This window comes from Mustela nigripes, chromosome 13 (genome assembly GCF_022355385.1).
Source record: "Mustela nigripes isolate SB6536 chromosome 13, MUSNIG.SB6536, whole genome shotgun sequence".
Classification (NCBI taxonomy): domain Eukaryota; kingdom Metazoa; phylum Chordata; class Mammalia; order Carnivora; family Mustelidae; genus Mustela; species Mustela nigripes.
In genome coordinates this window covers 3,531,228-3,554,178 of record NC_081569.1, presented here as the reverse complement: position 1 = coordinate 3,554,178, position 22,951 = coordinate 3,531,228, and the positions used below count along the sequence as shown (strand labels likewise).

At 48.3% G+C, this 22,951-nt stretch overlaps 1 long non-coding RNA gene and 1 pseudogene across 1 annotated transcript; one reads left to right on the top strand and one right to left on the bottom strand.

The window, feature by feature from the left end:
- Nucleotides 1-5,874: 5,874 nt before the first annotated feature.
- On the bottom strand, nucleotides 5,875-20,708 carry LOC132029102 (uncharacterized). Its single transcript, XR_009407714.1, has 3 exons — nucleotides 20,629-20,708; nucleotides 6,940-7,065; nucleotides 5,875-5,989 (listed from the first exon to the last, which is right to left on the bottom strand). It is a non-coding gene; the product is annotated as an uncharacterized LOC132029102 (long non-coding RNA).
- On the top strand, nucleotides 15,534-18,865 carry LOC132000175 (small ribosomal subunit protein eS27-like; annotated as a pseudogene).
- Nucleotides 20,709-22,951: the final 2,243 nt, after the last annotated feature.

The window sequence follows — 22,951 nt, the reverse complement described above, 5'->3', positions numbered from 1 at the left end:
GGACACGTCTGTGTCCTCGCCGACAAGTGCCTTCAAGCCCGGCGGGGGCAGACACCCCCGCGCCGGGCCGCCGCGTCGCCCGAGGCCGTGGGCGCCGCCGCGCCGCCCGGGGAAGCGCCGCCCGCTGCGGCGGCCCGAGAACGACTAAATCAGCGCAGCTGGTGCGAGGCCGTGCCCCCGCCGACAGGGAGCCCTCGCCGGCGGCCGGCGCGGAGGTGTCTGCCCCCGCCGGGCTTGAAGGCACTTGTCGGCGAAGACACAGACGTGTCCGTGTTTGCCTCTCCCGGGAAGGGCGAAACGCTCTGAAGTTCCCTGGCTCGGGTCTCCGGGGATGATTCGGCCGCCCTGCCTCCCCCGGGGCGCCCTCGGGGTCCCACGGCGGCCAAGGAGGAGGGCCGCGCCCCCCTCGCCCCCGGGAAGTTTATTTCCGGAGGAAGCGTGGGCGCGCGTCCCGGGAGGTGGGGAAAGGGGGTCCCCGCGAGGCTCAGAAAGCACCCCCTTCCTTGGGGCCGGGAGGTCCAGCCCCGGCTGCCCCGCTGTCCCAGCGCGAGGGACTTCGCTCTCGGAGCCTCCGTTGATTCCGTTGTTACCTCTGCGGTAGGCCGCTGAGGGTAAAGGAATTAAATGTCCCGGGATCACCGAACCGGAGCCGGGCCCGCAGGTGGGGACGGAGCCGATGGGGAGGAGCCTCTGGGAGAACCCGCTTGCTGGGCCCGAGAAGCCACGAGGCTGCATCGCCCGCAGCTGCTGCGGCCCGCGCGGCTCTCCCGACGCCCCGGGGCAGGCAGACACAGAATCTGAGCACAATCGGGCCTTCTAAAAAGACCCTCTGGGGACTGGATGGGGGAGGGGGGCCCAGCTTTCTCCTCCCGCGGTGCATCATACCCACCTGGCTGCTGGTGTCCGGCCTGGGGCAGGCGACAAAACGCGTCCTGCATCCCAGGCTCGGAGGGGGAAGATGCGAGTCGGAAAGAAAGAGCGCGTTGCAGTCAGCCAGACAGGCAGGCAGCGGTGCCTGGTTCTGGCTCCAGAAGGCGCAGACCTCTGAGGGGAAGAGGGGGGAAAGGGCCGACAGCGTGTATGTGGGAGAAAGTGTGGATCGGGGGCCCCTTGAGGTCCAGAGGGCTCTGCTGCCTCTCCACAGGCTAGACGCACATTCCTGGCCTTCTGGCCCCCTAAGTGTCTTGGTCTGTGGCATGGGACCCTTCCTCCTAAGTGTGAGGCCACCTGCTTTACAGGTGTTGGGAGGATTCGTGTTTTTTCACATGGAAGCTTTAGGATGAAGCTTTGCTTTGTGAATTCCAAACCTAAACTCCTCACCTTCCATTTCCGGGTGCACTTCCCCTCCCCCGGCCAGCCGGGGCTCAACCTTGAGGCCTTCCTGCTCCTCTCTTCTCCGTCCCCCCTTGTGACACAAGGTGTCCTTCAAGGTGCTTCTCAAATGTCACCGCTTCTCAGAAGTCTCCCGGGACCCACCAACCCATGGCTCATCTCAGTGGCTTCTGTGCCGTGAGCCACTGTAGCTGACAAAGCTTGGGGTTTGGAGTCAGAATGACCCAGGTGAAGCCAGTTCCCAGCAACTGGAAACTGGCCGAGGAAGTTGGCTTTCCCGGCTCACTGTCCTTGTCCGTAAAAGCAGGCATGAAACCGTGTCCCTGGCCAGACTGGTGGGGTTAAGTAAAATTGTCTCTGTTCTACAAACACGGCTCTCTTCCCCTCCGCTCTGCTGGACATAAAGCTGGTTTTTGTATTAATTTATTATTGCAGTAATTTAATATTGCAGTATTATCGAATGGCCATATATGCTTACGATTAATGTACCAAAATGTTTTAAGTCCCAGGCAGCGGCCCACTTTTAGTACCTTTAATCTGTCCAGTGGAAGAGTTTTGGTCAGCAACTTGGTGGCAGTTGCAACTGAATTATATTTTCTTTAGCAAAAATTTCCCACTAGCAACAAGTACTAGGATGAACCCGTTTTACTCTATTTCTGGTTGAAAACACAAGGAAGATTCTGGCAATCCAGAATTTGAAAAGTATCAAAACAGACTGCTTCTCCCAACACACACCATCCAGATCAATGGACACATTTCTTCAAATACGACAATTTTGACCTACACTGAGGGAGTCAGTAGGTCTAGATGAAAACTAATTAATTTCCTGCAGGTTCGTTTGCAATCGTGTATCTGATATTACCATGCGACTTCCGAAATCGGTTCTCAGATTTATTTCCAGATCTGATGGGCTTCTCTGCCATTCCTTGGAAACCTGGAAACAGAAGCCAGGACCGAGAAACCACCCCTTTGTGTAAAAAAGAGTATGTCACCGGCTGGGTGAAGACTGTTCAGATCACACTTCTGTTCTACTGCTCAGTTGTGGGACCTGCGTGTGACCTTCACCTTCTCTAGGCCTGGCCAATGGGGGCATCCCCGAGGGCCCCTCCTGCTCTCAGAGTCCTTGCTTGCTGCTTTCTGTGTTTCAATCTTGTCATTTTCCTTTAGTGTTCAATTCTTTGTTTAGCACTAAAAACAGAATGTTTTCCTGAACCTTATATTACCAGGGATTTAAAAAAAAAAAAAAAGTTGATGAAAAAAGAAAAGCTGAGAAGACACAAAATCAGAAAAATCTGTGTCTTCTTAACTGAGACCAGGTTGGGTTGCTGTGTCTGAGGGAGGCCTTTCGCCCGGTGGGTGGGTGTGCCGTGACTGCTCACCCTGACATAGGCTGGGGTCTGTTTTGAGGTCCCAGGCAAGTTAAGTCGGAGGGAAGCCAGGGCAAGTGGGGAGCCGTGTGAACCAAGAAAACTTGTGCCTGTCTGAAGTGTGTAGTTGTTAGCCAGGAATGTGAGCTCAGTTTTGCCAGATTTCCTGAGTTTTCAAGAGAAGCTGAAAATATTCTGATATCTAGAAGTTGGCAACTAATTCACATTTTTGATAGATATGGTGCGAGTCAAACAAAATATGTTTGCAGGCTGGGTCTGGCCAAGGTGCTGTTCATTTGCACCTTCTGCTCCGTACAGTGACGTCTTCTTGAGGCCTGGGCTTACTTAGTTCCTAGTAGGTGCGCAGTAAACTTCCGCAGATTGTCTATTGAGTCTTGATGGCAAACGGCTCACAGCCTGCCTGAGCTTAAAATGCGATTCTCAGAAGCCACACAGAGATTAGTAACGACCTTTTTGTGTTGCATCGAAAGTCCGCTAATGGGCTGGTAAGCTTTTCCAATATTTACACTCGGGGAAGAATTCTGTTAAATACAGAATCTCTTCTCCGTGGGAAGTGTGAAATTTTTCCCCAGTGGGGACAAATGAATTTCCAAAAAGATTTTTTTTTTAATTAAAAAAAGGCATTTTTAATCATGGGACCATTGTATTAAAAAGAAACACCTTTAGCTGGGGAGGTTTGGGCACTAATGATGAAAGCCACATACTGGAGCAGAACAGGTGGGTAGCTGCCTCCCACCTGAGTCTCCCCGAAGCTCCGGGAAGGAGCCAGCCCCGGGGCTGTGGGCGGCACGGTGTGAGGGTCAAAGGGACAGGGCCAGCCAAGGCATTGGACATGGCTGGGTGGCCAGAGAGCTGTGGCTCTGTCAGAGGCCTTCCAAGATGGCCTTGCCTGAGTCTTCCACATTCCTCTGAGGACAGTGTTGGGAAACAGCGGGAGGCAAGAGTCACATTTGTGCCGTCACCTCCCAGCCCAGACGCAGACACCTGGTGGTGGCAGGTCCGGGCACATCTGCAGCTCAGCTCAGCATGGGAGCCTGACTAAGCAGTGTTTGGGCCAAGCTGCACCCCCCCCCCCCCCCCCCCCACACCCCAGCTGCCTGCCGGGGGGCAGGCCTGGCTCAGATGTCGCAAGTTCTTCCCTCTGGCCGCAGTGCTGCTCCTTCTTGAGAGAGAGAGGAAGCCATTCCGAAGGTGGTGTTGCGGGCTTTTGGTGGCAGAAGACCATTCCTGTTCCTTCATCTTCCACACAGCGGGAGCGTCCAAGGGACAAAATGACACACACAGCCTGGGCTACACAGAATGGAACGCTCCACGGGCCCGTCGCATTGTGGCTCACGGTGGTCCAGATCACCAGAGCGCCAAGGGGGATGCCAGTGAGGAAGGGATCAATGTGATCGTAAATTCCAAACTGAAAAACCCAAGCCCGATGCGTCTTCTGAGGGCGCGTGTCCGGGGTGCAGGTTAGGAGCGTCGGCGGCGCCTTTGTCAGCAGGCAAGAACACTCACCTGCTGCACAGACACGGGGAGAGCTCAGGACACTTCTTCCAAGGGGAAGGCTGGGGGAGAACATGGCCGGCTTGGCTACCCTTGTTTGGGTATGTCTGGGTGCAGGAAGTCCATCTTCCACGGCCTTTCCACAGTCAAGGCTGGGGTCTGCCCTCTGACCCGCTCCTTCTCTCCTCACCAAGGCGGTGGGAGGACTGTCACAGGCCGACTCGTCCCTGGACACTTGACTGACTACTCCAGTTACATCTCTGAACTTAATGGGATTCTATTTCCAACAGAAGCGCAGAAGCAATCCTTCCTTGTTGGAAATCCCTGCGACTGGCACTTTGCGTGTGGAGATGATTAATTTGGGGGGTGGGGTGGCGGATTTTATGAGGACAGGACAGGGGCTGCTTTTACAAGTCTTGGGAGGCTGGTGAACATGCACCAGAAGGAAAGTTTTAAGGTTCATCATACCTTGGAGTGTGGCGCCTCCCGCACTTCTCATGACCCATTATCCGAACCTTAAGGGAAAATATCTGGGTTTCTGTAACAGAGAATTCCAACTTGGTTTCGTGTTGCTTTTGGAAATTGGGAAGAAAGGGTTAGGGAAGATGGGCTTTAGGACAGATTTTTAAATCGTTCTCAATTACTAACTTAGATCAAACTTCAAAACCATTTCTTTGGGGATTTTCGGGGTCTTCTTCAGCGAAAAGAGAGTTATGAAAGAACAAACAGAGTTAACCCATTTTGTTATGTTTTTGAAAAAGTAAAGCCATCTTTAAAGATCTGACTTAGCAAGTGTAGAGGGAAAATGGATTTCTCTTTACAGAGCTTGTGTCTGATATGGAATAAAAATCAATTAGTGATCCAGAGTCTGTGTATGAAGGACTGTAGCAGAGACTATGCTGGAATTGCCTCCTCAGACCTCCACTCTATGCCTACCTACCTACCCTAGCAGGTGGCAGCCATATCATCTGGGGAGGCACCCAACCTCAATCCCACAGGTGATTGGTATAGGTAACCGATGCGAAAACCAATCAGCACCCAGATGGTTTTCTGGCCTCAGAGATTGGCTTCAGAATGGCCCAATCAGCTCAAAGCTCAGGACTTTTGTTCGGTGGTCTTGAGAAGCCAAGTTTTTTTCTACAGTTGTGAAGAAAAGAGCCATGTGATCCCTGTTGTTGCTGGTAGCATCTTGTGCTAATGGAAAATCAGAAGGGGAACAGAACTGACACATGGCGTTGGGTAGAGTTCAGAGAATTGTGGATAAAGTCAGCTGAAGCCCTGATCAAACCATGCCTGAAGCCTTTGACCTTTTTTGTGAACAATTAAATCATCTGTGCCATTTAAGCCAATTTGAGATTTTTTATTGTTGTTGTTGTTTGTTTTGTAGAGTAGAGAAGTAGAAAGCTTCTCAACTGATAGAGAAACTTACATTCAGTTTTACTGGAAGATTGTTTTGGGAGGAAGAATAAAGGAAATACCAAGTGTCCTCTGGCATTACAGTCTTTCTTCTTTCACTTTCAGATGACATTAGTGATAGAAAGGTCAGGAGACACTCTTCTAACACAGGTCCTCAATTCACAAATCCTGGGCCAAGACAGGAGTTTCTTCTAATCACAGCACATTGATGCTGGAGTCATGATTTTCTCCTTGATCTGAATTATTTTCCAGAAGAGCACTGACCACGTATTTTAATTTTTGACGAGACTTTTCCTTCTTGGTTTTGAGATCTTGGAGAGTAAGTTCTGCTGATTTTCATGCTAAAATATGGCCTTTACCTATAAATGTATAAATGAAGAGATTTAAAAACACATTCCTGACTTGTAGCTTCTTAAAAGTACCCTCTTGTAAATGGCAAAATTGAGGACTTCTACAAATGTAATTGCCAACTGCACTTGGAAATCCACTTTGTCAAACTGTGGCTTCTAACCCCTTGTCTTCGACACCGAATCAGCTTTGATACTGATGTTTCCCAGAGGTGTGGCTTTTAATCCTCAAATTACAACACAAGTTTCAACAGGCCAGGGTTTTTTCCGCCCCACCCCCCTGTCACCAGGAGTTTAGTAATTAACAAAAGGCCCCAGCACTAATGGTTTATCAAAAGGCCAGTAAGCACGTAAGAGCCTTTCTACAGGAAACAGACCTGGTACGCTCAGTGAAGGAACGTATTTAAGGAGCACTCCCCGCCAACCCCTGGCCCCGGCTCCATGTTTCGTCCTTTGGGGCTCTGTCACAGAAGTTCAACGGCAGCCTGTGAAAAGGTGGCCTCGACAAGAACAAAATCTAGTGACCTCCTTCATGACCGTTTTGGAGTTACACACCTTCCCACCGTGTTCACAGCCATGGGGATTTTGCAACAGGCTTTGCTACACATGCTTTCATAAAAGCTAGTGGTTTTGTTGGGAGTCTGAAGCAAGGCGTGCAACAGCCAGTGAGTAACCCACAAGTAATGCCCGTGGTGACAATTTTGCTTTGTTCTGCTGGAGCGCGAGAAGCCGAGTCAGGACACGGGTCGCTCTTCCTGAGTGTTGGGAAAGGAAAGTCTGCGTGTTCTGAGGGGAATGTTCTCTTTATCTGAGGTGACTGCCAAGTCTTAAACACTAAAATATGTAGGTGTACTTGAGTAAAGAGAAGACATTGACATTTCAAAGATAGCTTGAGAGGAGGAGAGACGAAAGAGGAACCGGGGTCTTGGGCAGGGATGGGAGTCTACCCCTGGGAAGGTAACCTTTCGTGGAAGCCCGGGGTCCTCCGATTCTGACGGCGGGGTCCACACACATCCTCGAGCTCGCGTCTTCATGGGGCAGGCTTTCTGCTTGACCCTCTCCTCTCACTTTCTCTCTTCAGGACACCCCTAATGGATTACAGATGTCCCATTTGGTTAGAAGCACGTTCCAGATACATCTGCCCTTCTTGCTTTTATGCAAAAAACACCTGCAAATCTTTATCTTTGGTTAGATTTACCACACGTTGGAGGCTTTGAAATTTTGGTCCGGTGGGGAAGAGGAGCATGTCGCCACCCTCCTTCTCAAGTTGGATTCCATAACGGACAATAGCCCTTGGGGAGATGTTTTCATTTTTCTTTAAGGATAATGGGAAGGCTTGAAGAGCCTCAGACCTGCTCGGCTGAAGGCTAATTAATTTCTTTAATCCTACAGAGTCTTTGGGAAAATCTGTGGTGACTACAGGTGGGCAGCTCTCGAATGTGTGTGCATTTCTTCCTGATTTTCTGAGTCTTAACAAAGGAGATGAGACCACGACCTCAGCAGAAGAGAGCACAATGAAATGTTGGCAAACGGGCAAGGGTATGATTACGGGACCAGCTTCCTTAGATGTGCCTTGAAAATACATGTGATGTATTTCCAATAAGTGAGTAAATCCCTCTAGGCCTCAAGGAACTTTTTTTTTTTTTTTAAATAAAACCACTCCCGTTTTTCATTCAGCTTCAGGATATTCCAACCCAACACCCAAGGAATGGCAAAGGCCATTGAAATAGTTTTGAAATGATAAAATCATGAGCTGCCTCCGGGAGGCTTGAGAAGGAAATCCACATCCAGTGTGGTTTTGTAAGAGGTAGGACGCTGGGGCTAGCGGAACCTAGCTGCGTAACTTTGACCCTTTAGGAGCCTTGGCTTTGTGACCCGTAGACTGAGGATTAGAATCACCTGTTTATGCCACAAATAACTATTAATACTGAGTGTCTTCCACGTGCCAGGCACTCTACCGGTGTGTGAGGACCCAAGACACTCAGTCTTTGCTCTCATGAACAGCCCCTCGGCAGGACTGTCCCTTCCCGTCACCCCCTTCATTCGCTGCTGACCCCAGGGACTGGCTTAGAGCTTTGTGCCCCACCCGGGGCCTTCGTGAATCCCTGGGTTTCCGTGTTCACGTGGTCTGCCCGTCCAGGAACCCCATCCTACGATCCTTGCCCCTCCTTGGGCTTCCTCTTCTCTTCTCTTTCTCACATCTTCCCTCACACTGGAGTATGTTTTGAACCCAGAGAGACCTCCAGTGTCCTGACTCTATCCTCTCTATCAGTCTTCTCCTGGCCTCTCTTTCTGACCTACGGACTCAGAGCCCTGTTCTATGATTCTCCTAACTCTCTCCAGTAACCCACAATTCCCTGGCATCACTATCCTCCTGAAGCGTCCAACAACCAAGTACTAAACCTGGACCCTTACTATAATCGGCCTCCTCGGCTTCAACATGCAGACTGAGTGTTGATGGAGGAACAAGATGGCGGCAGAGCTGGGGTTTCCACCAATGTCAAGTCTCTACTGCAGTGCGGCGTTTCCATGGACGACCCTCCCCTCTTTTCCTCCCTTCAGCAATTTAACCAAAACACATCTACAACCCCTTTTTAATCTCTCTCCCCCCGTCTTAGAGGATCGTGTTTTTCTCTATCCTCCCCACCAAGCACACCCTCGGGGACCCCATTAGTAAGAATCTCTTTTGACTGTATCTTCAATGTCTCCCTTTCAATTAGCTTGGGCTCCTCATATACACATTCTTAACTCTCCCAGATTAAGGGAAAAAACCACCCTGATAGTGGCCTGTTGTATCAGTAGATCCCTCCACCCCATTCTCCTGAGGTGCACACCCTTGAGTAGTCCCCTACCAGGGGGACTCCAGGCTTGACCGTGTAATTCGTTTTGGCTAAACGGTCATGAGCAGGTGTGGTACAAGCAGAGCCTGGGCAAGCGTGCGCATACTGAGCTTATCTCTCTCAGATTATGCCCTTTGGGAGCCCAGCCACCATGTCTAAGAAAGTCCAGACTGTCCTGCTGGAGAGAATGGCCACGTGACATGTGACAGAGGCCCTGGAGCATGAGTGGCCATTCTGGGAAAGAGGATCCCCACCTCTTAGTGTCTCACCCTCCCAAGCAGGTGACCCACCCGCCGCACACAGCCCTGCGAGCGACCTCAGGGGAGACCAGCGGAAGAGCGGCCACATTCACTCACAGAATCCGGAAAAATAACAGATCCTCGCTTTAGGTCCTCGGTTTTAGAGCGGTTTGGCCCGCAGCCCCAAATACCCAAAACAACCTTGAAAGCAAAACTCAGAACACTCCCTCCATCTCACACCGCGCCTACTTTCTCTTCTCGTGGCCCCAGCTTTTCATACGCGTCTACACTGCCCCTCTTGACCTCTGATTTCTCTTCCAACAGGCCTTTGTCCGTGGCTTGCACTTCCCCTGTACCCGTCTCCCCGGACCACCGTCTCCCAGCGCGCCACGACCTCTCATGCTCCTGGCTCTCTTTGTTCCTCCTTCACTATCATTCCTCGTCCCCCTCCTGCCCTTTTCACGTTCCTCGGGTTCTGTCCGCACAGACTGTTCTAAGCATGCCCGCCTCCGTGCCTCCATGCCTGTCCCCCACACCGGGATAGCCCCACGCACCAACGTGGGGCCTCGCTCCCCACCCCTCCATTTTGGTTAATTTCTACTCTTCCTTGAGACTTAGCTCCAGCTCACTGTCCTCTGGGGAGTCTTTGCTGGGAGCCCCCATTTAACTCCTTGCTGGGCGGAGGGATGTCCCCACTCCGCACTACACTCTGAGAATGACTGTATTTGCATGTAACCTGTCTAATATTTAAAAAAAAAACATTATTTTATTTATTTGACAGAGATCACAAGTAGGCAGAGAGGCAGAGAGAGAGAGGAGGAAGGGAGCAGAGAGTCCGATGTGGGGCTCGATCCCAGGACCCTGAGATCATGACCTGAGCCGAAGGCAGAGGCTTAACCCACTGAGCCACTCAGGCGCCCCACCATGACCATATCTTACTAATAATGTAGGGCTTCCCAGGGTTTAGCACAGTGTTGGAGTACCACCTGGCCCAATAATAAAGACCCAGTAAATGATGTAGGACCGTAGAATCCACATCCCATGGCATTCCATCCATTGTAGGTTTTCATATCTGTATCTGTAAAGGAAATTGGCCTTCATATGTAACTCCTTCTATGTAAGTCACAGGAGTCTGGGCTCGGTACACATGTTTTTGTCCCATTAGTTGGTGGCCTCCCGTTCCCCGGTGCCATGGAAAAGGTTTTCAAACATGGCAACGATCTGCTTCTGTGAGATTTGACGTCATTGTCCTTTCTACTCACTTCCTCCCGATACCTGGTGACCGGGGTAGAGGTTTTGTTTTAATTACTGTGTTTTTCGATTCGTTTTCTTCTTTCTGGGTTGCCTACTCCTTCTACTTCAATTATTTATTTACTTCTGGGGAGCAATGTCCACCCAACTGCCGTTTTAAAATCCCGTAGCACAGAATTAGGCACAATTACATGATAACTTTAAAATAGATTTTCGCTCTCATTATGTCAATTGTCTCGATTCTCATCGCGTTTTTTTTTTCTCCCTCTTGTCCACGATATTTGTTTCTTCAAAGAGTCACGTTCTTTCATCTTTATTGTTTCCTTCCTCTTATTTTCCCTAGGCGTTCTTTTTCGTTCTATTTCTAGCAGCTTACACTGAATGCTAAATTCTTTCAAAACCTAATTTCGTTCTGTAAGTTCAATACTGGGTATATCATTAGTCCCATCTCCTATGTCTTCTTCTTTTTTTTAAGATTGTATTTATTTATTTGACAGAGAGAGATCACAAGCAGGCAGAGAGGCAGGCAGAGAGAGAGGAGGAAGCAGGCTCCCTGCTGAGCAGAGAGCCCGATGCGGGGCTCGATCCCAGGACCCTGAGATCATGACCTGAGCCAAAGGCAGAGGCTTTAACCCACGGAGCCACCCAGGCGCCCCTTCCTATGTCTTCTTGTGTATTATTTCCCTAACCATTTTTTCTAAACCCTCTCTTCTTATGTTATTTTCCTTTGAGCCAGATACTACATAAGCCTTTCCAGTTGATTGATGGCTTTTTTTTGGTCTTTGGCTTACGATTTCTTACTTTACAACCCTCTGACCAGAGATTATGTCCGATGTCATTTCTACTCGTTTGAATTTATTGACAGGGCTATGTCAAAAATTATTGGTGTCTACATTACACAAAAATAATTTGTGTAATAATTCTGCTTATAAAATACCATCTCCTAATTCTACCTTAAAAGTATATTATCCATATTCTCTAGTCTCTAATTCTTCTTTGGTGCAAAATCTATTTAATCTGTCACAATCTAATAACAGTGAATTAAAACTTTTCGTTGCAGTCCTGTGTATGTGTGTGTGTGCGTGTGTGTGCGCGTGTGTTAGGATTTTCGGGCTTGGGAATCTTGGAGGTCTACTTGGAGGAGTGTGCTGAACTGTGGATAGTCCAAAGCTGAAAGGGTTAACAATGTGACGGTAGAAAGAGTCCCCATCAGTCAGCTTTCTTATGTCCCGTACTTCCCTGGTTGTTGGACTTACGACTCTGTGTTGTAGTTTCTTATACGTAGTCTCCACCAGATGGGATCTGCCCAGCTCACTGAGTATCTTAGGAGAGGCATTCAACAGAGGCCTGTTTGTGGAATAAGTCAATATTGTTGGATTCTCTTTTTTTAAAACCAACTCAAGACTCCTGGCTCTCTAACATAACACCCGATCTAAGTGCCACCTGTGCTCTGACTTTAGAGATCTTGCCATGTGCTTCCTTAGTGTTTCCTTTGTTTTTGTGCTGACATAGGAAAGGAGCCCTGTCTACTTTTGGCTTCTTGGAAGCCCTCCCCCATATTGTTCACCCCAGTCACAATTTTCTCGAAACATTTTATGAACTTCTGTTCTGTGCTCAACCAAAGCTGGAATCTTTGGACTCCCCTTTATAGACAAAAGAAATATCATGCCCTTCTGACCCTCCCTCTTCTTTCCTTACCTTTCCGATTCTTCTAACATTGAAAATCTGATCAGATTATAGGTATGTGTTGTCATGTAACAAATTATCCTAAAATGTAATAGCTTACGACAACGAGTGGTTTAGTCCCAGGACATGGCTTAGCTGGGAGTCCTCTGGCTCGGTTTCTAGTAAGCCTGTAGTCAACTGGGGAAGCATTTGCTTCCAAGCCCCCTTCCCCCATGTGGCTATGGGCAAGTGTCAGATCTTGGTTGGCTTTTTTTTTTTTTTTTTAAGATTTTATTTATTTATTTGAAAGACAGAGATCACAAGTAGGCAGAGAGGCAGGCAGAGAGAGAGAGAGGGAAGCAGGCTTCCTGCGGAGCAGGGAGCCTGATGCGGGCCTCGATCCCAGGACCCTGAGATCATGACCCGAGCCGAAGGCAGCAGCCCAAACCACTGAGCCACCCACGCGCCCCTTGGTTGGCTTTTGATAACTCTGCCAGTTATCCGTTTCCTGCCACGTGGGTCTATCCATGGGGCGACTCGACATGGCGGCAGTGCTTTGCTCAGAGCAAGCAAGGGGGAAAGCGAGAGAGAACAAGAGATGGAGAGCAAGATGGAAGGCGGTGTCTTTCCGTAACGTGATCTCACAGGGCACATGCCATTACTTCTGCTGCAGTCTGTTAGAAGAGTGTCCCGCTCACATGGCAGGGCAGGGGATCTCACGAAGACCTGAACACCCAGGGGTGGGGGGGGGGATGGAGAGGGGCTCTATGGGAGTCCCCTCCAAAGCTGTGTGTGCAGTATAAAAAAAGTCCTGTGTTCTTTTCAACTGTTTTCCCTTCTGTTCCAATATCTGCACCAGTTATTTAGAAAATAGTAACCCTTTCCCCCATTCATTGTAAAAACCTGATGTAGATTTTTATACTTACGTCCATAACTTAATTTCAATAACAGTCACCATGATTTTTGCAATCGTAACTTCCCAATTAATAGTTCCTTCACTAATTCTGACCAATGATTTGAACACTCTTGAAGAAGATCCGCATGGACAGCACTAAGCTTATTAATGTTTTTGAGTCTCTCCAAACCTGACAATGTCTTTCAGCTTCCCTTGTATATGAACGACCCATGACTAGAAATAAAATCCCCGTGGGTTGTATCAACGTCTTACTGGACTCCAGGTTTTTCTCCACTTTGAACATTGGCTATTTCAGAAGAGACATATGGAGCAAGCTTGTTTTTAACCCCCTTGAATGTTTCCCTTGAGGTTTAAGAATATGTGAAGATATGTATTAATATTGTTTCTTTTTTATTGATCAAAGCTGGGATAAGGCAAATCCTCCTGATTTCCAAGCTCATTTTTTCCCCTGCCAAATTCTGCGTGTACTTTTATAACTTATTTCTTTTCTTTTTTCTTTTTTTTTTTTTTAATTTTAAAGTAGGCTCCGTGCCCAACATGGGGCTTGAACTCACAACCCTGAGATCAAGAGTTGTGTGCTCTATGGGCTGAGCCAGCCCGGTGCCCATAACCTATTCTTAATCAGCTGTTGTTTTCTTTTTCAGGAAAGTTTTATTCAGTTTGGTGGAGAGGTCGGTGTCTTGCTCTTCATAGACATTATCTTCTTTTGCTTCATTTAAAATATTTTATTTGGACTTACCCAGCTTTTGGCATCTAATTTATGGTTTATCATCTATTTGGATGACCAGCTTTTCTGCAGTTTACATTCTGCTCTTACCACTTTTAAATGAAGATCCAATTTCAGTTATTATGGATATAATTTTGTGGCATTCTCTTTTTGTGCTGACCTGTTTATTGGTGTAATGAATTCCTTCATCTCCTTGGAAATAGCAGCTTTATCTTCAAGTTAATCTAATGAAAAGAAAGACTCTCCTTTGGGGTCTTCCATATTCTTCAGGACTGTGGAATTTCTTCATAGGTCCCACGTTTCTTTGGGCTTTTCTAAAAGTCTTTAGTGTGTTTGTCTGGAAGACTAGAGGGACTGGATTTCCCAAAAACCTCACATCCCGTGATTCATTTGAACACGGAGTGCTCTCCCTGGGACCAGTGCCAAAGGTTCAATCAAAAGGCTGCCAACAACTCTCTTAGGAAGTTCCTGGGTCTGAAAATGAAGGAGAGACTAGGAAAAGCTGCAGGTTAGCTAACCTAATTCTTCCTCAGAGTAAGACTGGAGTATAAATCAATCAGGAGGTATAGGTCACTCAGCCTGCTTCTGCTCGATGGCTGAACAAAGCAACTCTAGAGTAGACTGAGTGTTTTCTCATTCACACTGCTGAATTATTTGTGTTGGCTTGTGTTACAACATTTCCTTCTTATCTTAAGCATCTTCGGGTAACTTCTACCCAAATTTACAGTCCACAGTTCATCTACTATTCTATTTCCCCCCTCATTTGGGCTTTCTTTGTTCACAATCCATTCCCATCTCTTTGGGTTCACTTTTCTTCTTGCTGAAGTAAGTCCTTTGGTGTTTTTTCAGTGAGAATCTGTGAAGGGCAGATACCCGTTGACTTTGCAAATCTGAACAAGCTTTTCTTTTGCTCTGACTTGTGAATGATATTTTAGCTGTGTGAAGAACTCAGAACAGATTCTTTTTTTCTTTCCACACTTCGACCCCGTTATTCCACTGTAAGTCTCTGGCTTCTGATACTGCTCACGAGTGGTCCACTGTTGATCTGTCTAATACACCGCTGCAGAAACTGTCTTGCCTCTTACATGACTTTGACTTTTTTTCCTTTTTATCCTTAATTTTTTGCGGCTTAATAGCACGTATCTACAAATGATTTAATTGCATGCTCTGTTTTTGGGTGTTTTTTCTTGCATTATGAGGAAAAAATCTCAGCCAACATTTTTCAACTGTTGTTCTCCCATCCTCCGATCTTCACTATCCTCTTACTTGAGACTATACTATTAGACCTATCCTGGAACCTGCTGGAATCTCTCTATCCATCCTCTGGCACATCCCAGCACAATAAAGATCGGTAACAAAGAGAGTTTTGAACTACGGGAGTTTTGAACTCTCTTTGTTACCGATCTTTATTGTGCTGGGTAAAATTCTTGGTACTCTCTCTCAATTTGCTACTTTTCATTTTATGTTCCATACAGAGGAGAATTTATTTTTACCTTAGTGAATACATTCTTCAGTTCTAAGATTTATTTTAAGTTCTTTATTGTTTCCCCTTGTTCTGGTTTCTTTTCTGCCTGTTTTGTTTTTTTATTTTTATTTTATGTTATTATTTTATTTTATTTTTATTTATTTTTAAAAAATAAATATTTTTATTTATAGCTTTTTTATTCTTTTATGGAGGTTATTCATTTATTTATCCCTTTGAAGACCCTAAAATAGTCATTTTCAGGCAGGTCTATTCTTATCATGTCAGCTGGAATGAATTCACCTACTCACTGTTGATTTAAAACTTAATGCAAGAGTCGGAACCAGATCTAAGATCAGCGTGTACAACTGAGATTGATGTGGGACTCCCTGACCCATTAAGGAAGCCTGAAAAAAAAAATATGGCCTTTCGGGTGGTAACGATCTCCACGAGTACATGCCCGTTGTGAAGGACCTCCTCCACCCATCCCTGGAAGAGAAGAGGAAGCCGAGGAAGAAAGGCCTGGTAGAGAGCCCCAAACCCTACGCCATGGATGTGAAGTGCCATGCAGAGACAGTATTTTGTGTGTGGGCTGCCCCACTGTCCTTTGCCAGCCCACAGGAGGAAAAGCAAGGCTTACAGAAGGATGCTTCTTCTTAAGGAAGCAGCACGAAAGCATCCTGAATCAAGGTGAGTGGGCAATCATTCCAATAAGCACATTTTGGATAAAAAATATGCTAAGGCTTCCCCACTTGTCAGCTATGATTTCCGAAAAATTTAGAGTCCACGAAAGTACTTATTTTCTTTTTGAGCTTGGCTATGTATTTGTCCTGCTCTGTTTTTTACATCTTATCTATCATTGTCACCTGTAGAGGTAAAGAGGAACCCAGAGTGTGAACTTAATCCAACTTTGACTCGAGTCCTGCTTCTAAACATATAATTTATATGGGCAGTTCCATCTCCGTTCATGCCTTCAGTGTCTCTCCATCTCAGTAAGGTGTTCTGAGTCCTGCAACAACTTCAGAGACCGCTTGCAACAAGCAAGTGTCAGATGCGGTTCCTGAATTGTGAATTTCTATTTTACCACCCATTTTGAAAATTAGCATAATCATACGACCTATTAGCATCCCCAGCGCAGCTTTTATCTACATCTAAATGCCGTGGGAATCTTTGAGTCACAGAGATCATTTCAAGGGGTGTGACCATTATGTTGCCCTACTACCAGTGCTACGTTATTTCTAGTGCGCAGTTCTTACACTGATTTGCTTGGTTCTCCTAGGCAGAGATATTTACTGAGGACTTCGCTCCTGGTCCAGTGCTACCCTGGGGCTGGGGGGCCATCGAGTGCACAGGGTATCCACGGAGGCTCTGGCCCTCCGTGCACACTTACATGGTTACACAGAAGTGTAATAGTTGGAACAAAGAGAAAGCACAGTGGAGAGGGCGGGATGTCCTGCCGACGCCCAGGGAGCAGATCTGAGGTGATGGTCACTGCCATATCCTCTTCTTGCCATCCCCCAGGCACCTAGGTATCACTGCAACCTCTCCCCTTTACTTCCTTGGCCCCGGGGTGCTCGTGTGCACATGTGTGTGTGTGTGTGTGTCCGTCCCTCCTTATGCTTTGTGGCTGGAAGGTATAAACCTTGCAGACAACTGCCTTAGCTCCCCACTGTCCTGCTCCTTTTTTTTTTTTTTTAAAGATTTTATTTATGTATTTGACAGAGATCACAAGTAGATAGAGATGCAGGCAGAGAGAGAGAGGGAAGCAGGCTCCCTGCTGAGCAGAGAGCCCGATGTGGGGCTCGATCCCAGGACCCTGAGATCATAACCTGAGCCAAAGGCAGAAGCTCAGCCCACGGAACTACCCAGGTGCCCCACTGTCCTGCTCTTAAGGAAGGACTCCTGTCCAGGGTTTAGTAGGCGGTGCTAGGAGCGCAAAACGGAGGACACTGAGAGGCAAAGGGCTCGCGGCTCCTATCAGGAGCTCAATCTGGAGTGCAGTGGCCAGTGAGGCTGAGTAGCAGGCGTCTACATTCTGATTTGGTGAGAGCCTCCAGGATTGCGCAGCAAGTCCGACGGGGGCTAGTCAGCCAGCCCACGCACACTGCGACACAGAGAATGCCACAGAGTGGAGAATGCTTGCAAAAATGTGGCCAGAAGTGGCGCGCTAGGAGAAGGAGCCCGTCACCACTCCTCGTCTGCTCCCTTGGGCGGCTGAAGGTGAGACAACTCATCCGTTCCCACCTGCACGCTTGTCCTGTTGCACGCAAGAGAGAGGAGGGAGTTTTCGCGTTTCTAAATTTTGTTTCGCATCTTGCCAATCTTGTTATGTAGGAGTTCTGAGAAGGGACTCTCCACTCGATACATACCCTTCTTATAAGGAAGCACTCTCATATTTTTATTCTGTTCTGTTTCCTTCTATCACAGTCTATTTTATTTAAAGATAGAAAACCTGCAAATTTCATGAATGGATGAATGGTTGAACAAAATACGATTTCTATCTTCTTATCTATCTAGCTATCTCCATGATGGATATTTACGGAATGGAATATCGTTTTACCTTAAAAAGGATGGAAATCCTGTCACATGCTATCCTATGGATGAAGTTTAAGGATATTACACTAAGTGAAATAGCCAGATACTGGCTATTTCAAAATACTAAAAGTAAGTATTGTATGCTGCCACTTGTTATATGAGGCACCTAAGGGTCGTCACATTTGCAGAGACAGAAAGCAGAAGGGTGGTGGCCAGGGGCTGGGGGAGAGGGGAAAGGGGAGCTATGACGGTTATGGAGTTTCAGTTTTGCAAGATAAGAAAGTTCTGGAGTTGGACGGTGGTGCTTGTTGGTGACGGTACTTAACCCGACTGAGGTGTATAAATGGCGAAGACGGTACATTTTATGTTAGGTGGTGTTTGTCCTTGTTGTTTTAACCCCACATAAAACACAATGAGGTCATTGTGACAAAGCACGGGGGCTCTGAGGGGCCCTGCCTAAAGTGGGGTCAGTCAGGGAGGGCTCCCCAGAAGAAGTGGCATTTAAAGCCAAGACCTAAGGGGCGAATGAAGTTAACCATGGCAGGGAGTGGAGGCTCCAGACGGAAGAAGCCTCCTGACTGTGAACAGGCTAAGCCTTATCAAGTCCTGTGTGGGTTCCTGCTGTCAAACGGCTTCCTGCTCTCAATCTCTTTCCACCTACACACTGATCCAGATTAATTTTCTAGAACACTGCCTGGATCATGCCAGTCTCCCACCTTCCTGGTTAATCCTTCCAGAACGTTCTTCTTTTGCCTGCTGAACAACCCCTCTGCCTGCCGCTCAAGGCCCTCTCCTCCCGGCCCCACCGTGGCCAGTCAGCACCCCGCTCCCCCCACCCAGGTGAACCCTCGCCCCAGACGTCCCTGCGCCACAGTCCCTGGACACACCTCTGCTCTTCTAGGTGCGCCCTCCTCTCTCCACCCCCACCCCCATGTCCCCGACCCTCTTGCGCCTTCGACCCCCTCTCCACTCCCTTCCTGCCGTCTGTGGCCTGGTGTTCAGCTGTTTTTTAACTCCTCCTCCTCCTTCCCCACCTCTGCACACACCCTTCTCCAGGGAACGGAGCCTTACTCAAGGTCAGGGTCGCTGGAGCTGCTCCGAGCCCTGTCCAAGGGCCTAACAACACTTCCCGGGGCCTAACAGTCATGGTGATCCTGAGTCCCCCAAGGTCCGCAGCTCTCACCAACCCCGGGGCAGCTGCTGACCTGAGGCCGCTGTGCGCCAGGAAGCAGCCGGTTTACCCTCCGCCCTGAGTCCCGCTCCAGCACCTTCCATCTCCTCCTGACATTCTTGAGCTGAACCTCTCCTGACCAGGCCCTCCAGATGCTTAACAGGATTATCTGCCTAACAGCGCAGCCCTCCCAGGCTGGTGATTTTATCCCCCCCGAAAAGCAGGGCAGGGACAAGCATGAAGGCACATTTTCCCAGAGGCCAGAGGACAGACACCCTCTGGGGCTGGGGGTGGGGGGCTGAGGGGTGCAGAGGATTCAGGGGGCCCTCCACCTTGGGCCTGCTCTCTTGAGAAGCCCAGCCAGGGGTCTGACCTGGAGCAAGGCGACCACCACAAAGCCGGGTTTTGCACCCGGGATCTCGGCGACTGGCAAAGGCTGCGGGGCTGTGGGGCGGAGAGGAGCGGCGAGGGCGGAGGGGGGAGGCACGGGGGTGGGGAAATCCACCTGGATGCCATCAGTCTTGCCAGAGTAAACAGAGCTGACAGGAGTGCTTGCCGGCAGCCTGGTACAGGTTAGGGGGGGTCACCGCAGCGGCCTGGTGACCCGCCTGCCTGAAGGTAGAGCCGCTCTGGAATCTGTCACAAAGGACAGAGCTGAAAGCTCATTCCTCGTGGAATGAACCCGTTTCCTGGCATTCCACACAACGGGGAGTGAGGATGCTTTTAAAAATGTCTTAAATGTAAATCTGAGCTGGGATCAAATACACACATTTAAAGCAAAACAAACAAAAGAGATTCACCCTCGCCAACCTCAAAGCAGGATCCCTAGTCTAGATGTCACTAGCCATAAAAAAAATACCTTTCTCAGAGCTCTTTCTCAGTTTTCTGGAAGCGGGAGGGTTTAGAAAGCATAGCTGGACTTAGCAGGAGAACCTACCACGTAATTATCTAGAACTCCCCATCACAACGGCAGGGCCGAACTCGAGCAAAGGTCTTTTATTAATATCCTATAATATCGGGGATGGAAACCTCTCTGTCTCTTCCTAAGAGCAAACCCTGCAAACACTCACTTCTTCTTAGTGTGACTATGAAAGTGACATCAGTGGCATAGTTAGCATACTTCCCAGCACTCTCCCACGAGCTAGACCGAGTGGGACAGAAATTGTGGGGGGAAAAAAAAAAGTTTGAGTAACTCACAAGGAATTTTGAATCATCGGAAGCACCAGCAAGACGATTGTTAATCCCTCCCTTCAGCAGGCGGCGGGGGTGGTGGTGGTGGTGGTGGTGGTGGTGGTGGGGGGTGGGGGGCTGGTAAGTGCCTCAAACGGGCCAGAGTTTGGGATGGGGGGACCACCCAGACGCTCAAAGTCACGGCCACGGTGACTTCAGCTCGAAGACCCACACAAACGGTTTCTTTCGGAAGAAAGCCAGTCACCACCCAAACCTGCCTAAGCCCTAGCAAGATGTCCGGCTGATTTGTTTTGTGACCTTGGGCAAGTCACTTCACCAGCCCTGGTCTTGTTTCTTCACCTATAAAACAAAGATAGTAAAACCAGGGTGCCTTCGGGGTACTCCTGGCACTAATGAAGGCTTGTAAAGGGCTTTGAGATCCCCAGGATGAAAGTCTCTGCAGAACAGTAAAGCCTGATTATTACGCTTCGAACACGACATTCCCATGAAAACCCTGGTCAGGCTCTTACCCCACCTCTCCGTGAAGATTTAATAGCAGAGAGTTGTAATAAGTTCGTGAAGGACAGAGACCTCCATTACCGATACAAAATATGCTGCAGCGAACTAGTATATTAAGGCTATTATCATGAATAATTAAGGCCAGGTTCTACTCACAGATTAATGAACCAAGTGTGTGTTGTGAGGTAGTGGGTTTTCACTGTGGCTTCCTCAACCCGCTCACGTCACGAAATTTATTTATCCTCCGTGGGTCCCTCAGCTTGCGTGGATTAGCAGGTTTACCCCACCAAAGAGGCTGGCGGAGTAAACTTCTGAGGGATGCTTTCATGCCTACTGTAAGAAATAAACCCAATTAGAGGTCTCTTAGCACAGATGAAGAAGGTTCATTAATGATAATGAAGGGCTGACCTACCCTAGGCCCCTAAGTTTGTAATTAATCTTGCACAGACCTTCCAGCTTGCATATATTGAAGAATATCAAAGTCATGTACATTGCTCCGGGCTAACACACATGCACGTGGAAAGGAGAAGTGCAGGTTCATGTGCAGACATCTTGGCTGATCTCGGACAAGGAGATGCTACGTCTGATGGTGCATTCGCGTTCCAAGGTAGAGCCATAATTAGATAAAATAAAAGCCTTTAGATAACTCACAGGGCCCGAATATAAAAATCCGTAATTTCTCAATTCATTCACGACATTAAAAAAAAAAAAATGTCCGGGGGAAGGGAGAGAATGTGGATTGTAAGAGAGATGGCCAAGAGGAATTACAGACATTCACGTGAGTGTATCGATCAGTGGAATGACTTAGGCTCTAACTGTCCCAAGATGAGTTTCAGCAAATATCCCGAGGATTCGTGTTTACACCGTGTGCTCCTTTTTCTGGAATTTCCATCTTGCCCCGTGCTTTTAAAAGTAGTGCCGCCACTGGGCACGGGTGGCTAAGTGGGATAAAGCCTCTGTCTTCGGCTCAGGTCATGATCCCAGGGTCCTAGGATCAAACCCCATTATGGGACTCTCTGCTCAGCAGGGAGCCTGCTTCCCCCACTCTCTCTCTGCCTGCCTCTCTGCCTACTTGCCATCTCTGCCAAATAAATAAATAAAATCTTTTAAAAAAAATAATGCTGCCACTGGAATTGGCCAAGGTAAGGTAATTAGCAACACCAGGGTGCAGGGACTGTATACAGTGAGAGAGGAAAAGAGACGACTTGCTGCTGGAGATAAGGGTCACTTGTAGATTTCTGGAATGGTCTTTAAAAAGGAGAGGTGCTGGGTAACAAAAGAGAGATGCTGTGGCCGTGAGGTCCGTCTTTGCAGCTGGGAAACTCATCTGCAACTCACCTCGAAGGGCCACATACTGAAAAAAATTACTGAGGCCATTCAGGACCATTAGGTGTATAGATAAGCAGGATAAAGTAACTTTCAAGGGAACCTGGAATTCTTTTCCTGACTCAAAGCCAAGTTTTCCAAACATGCTGGGCAGTAGGCCGCCTGGATGCAAGGACCTCCACGCACTCACCCCCTCCTCTGCCTGGGAAGCTCCTACTCATCTTCTAAGACGCCCATCTAAATGACTCTTGTTCTGTGAGCCTTCATCGGTGTTTGCAGGTCGAAGTCTATGATTCCCCCTTGATGCTCTCACGTACTCGGCACACAACCTCCTGGATGATGTAGCACATCCCATGGGGAGGATGGCCCAATCCACGTCCCCCTCCAGGCGTGAGGCTTGGAGCGTGGTGGCCCTATCTTACTCACCTTTGTTGTGGATCTAACAACAGCAGTGAGTGATAGGACGAAGTGCCTGGCGCCCGAGACATGTCCATTATTTCTAAACATAAATGTTTACCAACCAGCGTGGCACCCGGCACTGACCTGTCAGAGTACATTCTGGCTGTGAACAATCCTTAGGGTTGTTCTGGAATACAGCCCTCCCCAGGCTGCATAATAAACACCGAGTGTTTATTAAAATAAATTCAACTGCAGCTGGAGTTACCCAGTCGGGCTTTTATGGCCCCAGGGCTAGGTATCTCCATTTTCCCACCTGTAAAATGGGAGAGTAATACCTTCATGATGTTGTCGTTGCAGATCTAAGATGGGGCGTCACGTGAGAAAGTGCTTTGTGCTTAATATAGGTTGATTCTGAATGTGCCTATGGCTAAAGTCGCCATCTATTAAGGCTCTAGAAAAGTGGCCCTGAAGTCATCCTTTCAGTATATGTGCTGCCGAAGCGAGCACTCAAGTCGTCCTTTTAAAAGGGATCATATCTTCCAAGTCATTAGGGATCCTTTGGGGAGTTTGGCCTGGACCCCTTTCAGGGAAGGTCAGGTTCAAGGGTCCGGGTGAGGTGGTACTTCTGTGGCCAGGTGGCCCAGCCTTGGGTCAAGGGAACTGATCTGTTTAGAGATAAGCAGTGCTGGTGGAATGCAGCCTGGTTCAGAGCTCTCTCAAGGGCAGAGTCTCTCCGATTTTGCCGCACATTAGC